Below are 7,586 nucleotides of genomic sequence, written 5' to 3'. Positions count from 1 at the left end.
TTTATTATTTTTCTTTTATGTATTCATTTAATTTTTCATTACTTTTTATTTATCTTTAATTCAATTTTGTTTCGTTTCATTTCATTTCTTTTCGTTTCGTTTTATTTTGTTTCGTTTTATTTAATTTCCGTTTTATTTCGTTTTCCAAAAATGAGCCTGTGCTCAATTTTTTTTTTTTTTTTTTCCTGATACCCTTTTGGGTTTCAGCGCTTGAGAAGAACCTCTTCAAAGGTTCTTCTTCTTTTCTATTTTCCTATTTTTGTTTCTTGTTTTTATCTTTTGACTTCTTGGGCCTTGATCCACGCAGCCAGCCGCCACTGCTACGGCAAGTGTCGGTCACGAATATCCATCGTAGCAATGATGACATTCGCTCGGCGCGTCGACTCGGGTCCTTGAGGTCGTCCGCTCTTGCCAAATTTCCCGAGGTAGGAGGACGCTTTCGTTCCTTCCTCCAGGAGCAGGACGGCGGCGCCGGTGTGTCCTTCGACCGTTATCACCTAAAACGCCTTCTTATGTCCTGCATTCATTCCTTGGCTCCATATTTTTTTTTGTTGGCGCATTCAGCTGCCGTTCTTCTATTTTTTTTATATATTCAGTTCTTTGGGCTTGCTGGCTGCCGCTGTCCTGTGCCGTCGAGTCTCGTCGAGGGGCCAAAATATTGTCCGTTATGTCGTTGCCGAAGTCCCCCAAAAGTCCTCGAGGTTCTTCGGGAAGACGACGAGTCCACGACTGGAAAACAGAAGTCTCGGATGAAGGATATTTGGGTACACGCTTGCGTGTGTGTATATACGCATGTATGTATGTATATACGCATGTATGTATATACGTATGTATGTATATACGTATGTATGTATATACGTATGTGTGTGTGCATATATGTATATACGTATGTGTGTGCGCATATATGTATATACGTATGTGTGTGCGCATGTATTTATATTTGTACGCATGTAGACATGTATATATGTAACTGGATATATGTGTGTGTGAGCATACGTACATAAAATAATGTGTGCATGTATGCTTGTATGCATGCGTGTATTATATACGTACACGTGTATGCGCATATTTAAACGTATGTATATATGCAAGTATGAATGTAGACTATATAGGCATACGCATGTGTGTATATACATATATGTTTGTATGTATTTATGTTTATAGGTAGACACAGGCATACGTATGTGTATGTATGCATATATAATTATGCACATATGTGAACACGTATACGTGAATTTATGAATGTAAGCATATATCCTTGTATGTATGTATGCATGTGTATAAGCGTGTACGTATACATGTATGTATGCAAGTGTTAATGTATGTAGGCGTTCACATGTGTATGTATGTATATATGTAACTTAGAACATATGTATGTATATATGCACGCATGTATATGTGTGTGCATGATAACACATGCATGTATGCATGTCTTCATGTACGCATATATGTATGTATGCATGCATGTTTGTATACACGGTAGCTTCCAGGGAGGAGTTATTGATGGTTTGAAAGGTAATACCTCACGCATATTTCTATGTTTATTAAAATCTGCTTTGCCCATATTGTCGGGTAACTAGTGTCACGCCAAATTCTATTAATAATACTTAAAATGAACCTCTTTGTATGAGTTGAGGCATGTTTCACCATTGCATAGGGAATCTCATCAGGGCGTGTAGTCTTATTATTACATGATGACAAGGCTGAATCAAATTCCTTTTCGCTAAATGGTTGGTTATAAGACTCAGTTTTATTGGTAGAGAAATCTAGAGTCTTTTGCTCTTCTCTGAGTCGATACTGATATCTAGGTGAGACATGTGATTGGCTAAAGAATTACTCACGTCTACAGCACTGGTTAGAATGTCTGTTTACGTTTAATACTGGGGGTGGATTTGGAGCTAACTTCCCCGCAATTTTCCTGAACTTTCTCCATACAGATGAAGGTGGAGTTCTGTCATTTATTGAGGAGACATATGATGTCCATGAAGCACGTTTGGCAGCCTTTAATGCACGTCGAAATTGTGCCCTATATTTCTTGTAAAAAATTAGATTCTCCTCTGTGTGGTGTCTACGACATCTGGTAAAAGATCTTCTTGTTAATCTATGTAACACTTGGAGTTGATTGGACCACCAAGGAACTGGTCGACGTCGAAATAAACCTGTAGACTTGGGGATGGAATTGGTGCCGGCAGAGTGGAAGGTTCCGTTCAACAGCTCAGTTGCACTATCCACTCTCTGGAAGTCGTCAGCATCTCTCTTTGTATGTATCGCTCTGCTCCTGAAATTGTTCCCAGTCGGCTTTTTCCAAGATCCACCTTGGTAATCTATATGTAGGAAGATCAAAACCGGTATCAATTACTATAGGTGCATGGTCATTGTTATGCCAATCATCCAGCGTTTTCCAACTCAAATCAGTTAATTCGAGCTGGCTATAGAGATATCAATACATGATAATGTTCCAGTTCGTATATGGAAATAAGTAGGCTCTCCTGTGTTGAGTAATCCAATGTTCTCATTTTCTATGAGGGATGCTATTATGTTGCCTTTGACGTTTGCTACTACATCACCCCACAAGGGGTGTCTGCTGTTCGTATCACCAAGTATGAGGAAAGGCTGCGGAAGCTGTTGGAGAAGATTTTTCATATCTTCATATATCAACTGGTCACTGGGAGGTATATAAATAGAACATACTGTGTACCTTCTTCTCCCAAGATCTGCTCGCACTGCAACTGCTTGTAATAATGGGGTTTGCAAATGAACAGTTATTTGAGGACCGTCATGGCGAACATATAGAACAATTCCACCATGACTTCCTTCTTGAGGATTATATAGGGTTATAACTGAAGTACTTCCTGGGACAGGGAATATTTTGGTCTAATTTGCTCTCCTGTAAGCAAACTACTGTAGGTGATATATCATGTATTAGTAATTCAAATTCCTCATATTTCGCCCGTAGACCCTGACAATTCCATTGTAGTAATGAAATGAAATTTAGTTTTTGTTTTTGGAAGACTCTTTTTGTGTGGTCTTCCCATTGGCACTGCTTATTTTGTAGGTGGGACTACTTCTAACCGCTGTACTGTTTGATAGAGTTGGTCTTGAAACACTGGGTTTACTGCCAGCATTCAGCATTTTCGTATGTTTCTTTGATGGATGGAGATGTTCCTCATGAATCTCAGCCTTTATAATTTTTTTATTTTTATTTATTTATTTATTTTTTTTTTTTTGTGATTCGGGGTTGGTTACTTTATCAGGATTCCATGAGGAAAGGACTTCATATCTATTTGAGGTGCTTATTTTGGCGTTTTTTGGTTTAGGAGAAAGTGATGGAGGTCTCTCACGTTTACGGTTTTCTGATGTACTACTATTATTGACTTCCATGTCTAATGTTTGAGGGAGTTTTTGATCCTAAATGATCTCCCCGAGATGAAGTAACGATGATGCCTGAGATGGGGAAGGCAAGGATGGAGGAGTGGGCGATGAAGGTCTCTCATCATGAATTGAAGATCCATTCTTCTTTGGGGCCATCTTGTCCTCCTTGGAGGGTTGTGCTCTTGCCTCAACAGGATGAGCACTTGACCCAGATGGCTAGGCCACTGCCACAGGAGTTGATGCACCTGCTAGAGGAGATGCAACCACTGATCCACTTGTGGTAGCGAGGGGTAGTGGATTAAGAGCTCTCGCAGAGCTCTTAAAATGTCCCATTTGTCTTTTTGCGTAGCCAATACTTATGTGTTCAGCATTTGCTTTATCGATTGGTGCCAGCTCAAATTTGAATATTTCACAGCTCTTATCATTAGATTTATGTTCAAGCTGGTAGTTTACACATTTTGGAGTTCTGGAACATGCATCGTGATGAAGATCAGAACAGTTAATACAGAGTTTAACATTTTTACATACTTTCGATGAGTGGCCATACTTAAAAGAATTGAAACATTGCATTGGTCTTTGGTGGAAGGGTCTTACTCTCATCCGTTCATTCTCAAATGTTACGTGGGAAGGTATGTCAGAGTCGATGAATGTCAATATTATCATCCCAGTGTTAGATGCCTTTTTTACTTTCCATACTGTAAAGGGGCTCATGTTCAGGATTACGGTTTCTGTCAAGTCATACAGATTTTGATTCATTTTGCAACGAAGGCCTTGTGCTTGAGTTGGGGTCTTCCCCCATCCCCCCACCCCCACCCCCAAGACCCTTTCGGGCTCTGGGTCTCTGAGCTGGAGAAGATCCTTCTGAGAGGTTCTTCTTATCTTTTTATTTTAATTTTTATACATATTTTTCTATTTCCTGAAGGTAGAGATCTCCTGGGCCTGGGTCTTCGCAGCCAGCAGCCACTGCGAGGGCAAGTGTCGGTCACGAAGATTCTTCGTGGCGAAGACGACATTCGCTCGGCTCGTCGACTCGGGTCCTTGAGGTCGTCCACTCTCGCCAAATTGCTCGAGGTAGGATCCTCTTCGGAGATCCTGCGCGGCTGTCCGGTTCGCGTGACACAGATTGTTTGTCAGACGTGTGGCGACGACGAATTCGGGCATCGCTCTCGGTGGTGAGATTTTTGTTTTTTGCTCTTATCTTACATGATGTCAACACGTGCGCGCACACACACATATACACATCGCAACATATAGAGACAAGGAAGAAGAAATCTTGGAGATGATGAATGAAAGAAAGATAGACATTATAGGAATGGCAGAGACAAGACATTGGGGAAAAGATGAGGGAAGAGACATCGGAGAGGGATGTACCTTAATGTACTGTGGATCAGAAGAGAGAGGAAGAAGGCACGGGGTAGCTATGATAGTGGGACCAAGACTGACGCAGGATATTCAAGAGGTGAAATTGATCTACGAAAGACTAATGAAGTGTACAATACGAATAAAAGGGTGAAAGTACAATATATATGAATTGTATGCACCACAACAGGGATGTCCTGAAGAAGAAAAAGAACATTTCCTAGATCTTTTAGAGGAAGAATATGAGATTGTAGATTGCGATATAGGACTTTTGATTGGTTATTTTAATGCTAGAGTAGGAAAGGAAAGAGAAGGAATAGAAAACGTAAAAGGGACATTTGGAGAAGAGACAAGAAACTCAGAAGGAGAAAAACTGATAGACTACTGCATGAGAAACGGCTTGAAAATAATGAACGGCTTTTATCAACATCAAAATACAGGACAGTTTGATAAAAAATAAATTATCGATTCCATAATATGTTCAGACAGAAGAATTTTCACCAATATAAATGTAATACTTGGAGTGAGTATAGATTCAGACCACAGGTTACTAGAGGCTGATTTTTAGATCGGTAAAGTAAAACCACGGGAATGTAGAAAAAGAAAAGTAATTAAAACAAAAAGTTTACAAGAGGAAGATAAAAAAAAATGCTTATAAAACTAAACTTACACAAAAATTGGAGAAGCAAAATGATGAGGAAAAAGAAAGATGGGACATTTTGAAAGAAACAATCAGTGAGGTAGCAGAAGAAACTTTAGGGGTAGAATGGATTGGTGGAAATAGGAAAAAGACAGACACCTTCGTGGAATGAGGAGGTCAAACAGGCAGTAAAAAACAAAACTTTAAAGTTAAGAAAGTGGATAAGAAGACGAACACCTGAAAGCCGAGCAGAATATGTACTGGCAAGGAAAGAAACAAATCTTGCAAAAGATCGAGCAAAGACCGAGACATGGAAAGATCTGGGAGAGAGATTGACAGAGGATTTACAGAAAGGAAAAAAGTTATTATATGGTATAGCAAAGTCATATAGGAAAAGCAAGGCAAAACAATATAACATTAAAGACCTAGAGGGGAATGTTCTTACACATCAGGATGAGATAGAGAACAGATGGACAGAATACTTCCAAGAACTCCTAAATGCAGGAAATGAGGAACAATGGCAAGAGATGGAGAAAGACTTAGATGGAGAAGAACATGATGAAATCACAGAAAAAGAATTTGACAAAAGAAGACATAAGCAGAATTCAGGCAGCGGAAATGAGACCATTGAGAGCCATAGTTGGAAAGACGAGGAGAGATAAACAAAAAAACGAAGATATAAGGAAAAGCATTGGCGTCTGTTCCATGCTATGCAAGATAGATGCTGCCCAGTTAAGATGGTTAGGACATTTAGAAAGAATGGATGAAGAAAGAATTGCAAGGGGTTGCTGGGAGTGGATGCCGGACGGAAGAAGGCCAAGAGGATGACCGAGAAAGAGATGGAAAGAAAATGTTGAAGAAGCCCTCAGCAGACATGACTTGCCCAACATCGAAACTCGGATGGAGGAAGGGGCCTTCCATGATAGAGCCGGATGGAGGAACATGCTGGGACCACTGACAGGCATAACGCCTACTACTGGGAGCCGAAGTAAGAAGTATGATATATTATGTATATATATATATATTTATATATATATATATTCATATATATATGTATATATATATATATATATATATGTGTGTGTGTGTGTGTGTGTGTGTGTGTGTGTGTGTGTATTCACTTGGTCTTTGGTCTTTGGATCACGTGTTGGACTCGTGATCGACAGCTATTTCCCTCCTGGAAGAGAGCTCAGAGCTCGTAGGTCCGATCTATGGGTAATGCTATGACCTTGCACACACACACACCCCCAACTCCCCGCCCACAGCGCCATGAGAGGTGTGTGTGTGTGTGTGTGTGTGTGTGTGTGTGTGTGTGTGTGTGTGTGTGTGTGTGTGTGTGTGTGTGTGTGTGTGTGTGTGTGTGTGTGTGTGCGCGTGTGTGCGCGCGTGTGCGTGCGTGTGCGTGTGTGTGTGTGCGTGCGTGTGTGCGCGTGTGTGTGCGTGCGTGTGTGCGCGTGTGTGTGCGTGCGTGTGTGCGCGTGTGTGTGTGTGTGTGTGTGTGTGTGTGTATTATATACCAATATACACACACACACATAGGAGAGTTCACCTACCTGGGTTCCACCATCTCAAGCAACCTGTCCCTGGATGCAGAGCTGAACAAGCGCATCGGCAAAGCAGCAACAACATTGGCTCGTCTTGGAAAGCGTGTATGGAACAACGCCATGCTGACCACCAACACCAAGATAGTAGTATACCAGGCTTGTGTACTCAGCACGCTCTTGTACGGCAGCGAAGCTTGGACCCTGTATTCCCGTCAAGAACGCCGACTCAACATCTTCCACATGCGCTGCCTCAGAAGAATCCTGGGCATTAGTTGGCAAGATCATGTCTCCAACAAGAATGTTCTGACACAGGCGGGAATGCCCAGCATGTTCGCCTTGCTCAGCCAGAGGCGATTGAGATGGCTCGGTCATGTTAGACGAATGGACGATGGCCGAATACCGAAGAGCGTGCTGTATGGGGAGCTTGCCACTGGCTCCAGACCTGCAGGAAGGCCCATCCTCCGCTACAAGCACGTTCTCAAACGTGATCTGAAGGCAGGCGACATTAACCCAGCAAGCTGTGGGGCAGTGGCCGCTGACCGCAGCAGTTGGAGACACGTTGTCAAGGCAGGCATTCAAACTAGCGAGAAGAGGAGAGAGGACCAGTGGGATGAGAAAAGAGAGCGCAGACGGCAGAGGCTAGCAACAGCCCCCACACAGCCAGGCGCGGA

Source organism: Oratosquilla oratoria, unplaced genomic scaffold, assembly GCF_046742065.1.
Source record: "Oratosquilla oratoria isolate Oo_2021 unplaced genomic scaffold, ASM4674206v1 SCAFFOLD92, whole genome shotgun sequence".
NCBI classification, from domain to species: Eukaryota; Metazoa; Arthropoda; class Malacostraca; order Stomatopoda; family Squillidae; genus Oratosquilla; species Oratosquilla oratoria.
This window is presented reverse-complemented; position numbering follows the sequence as displayed.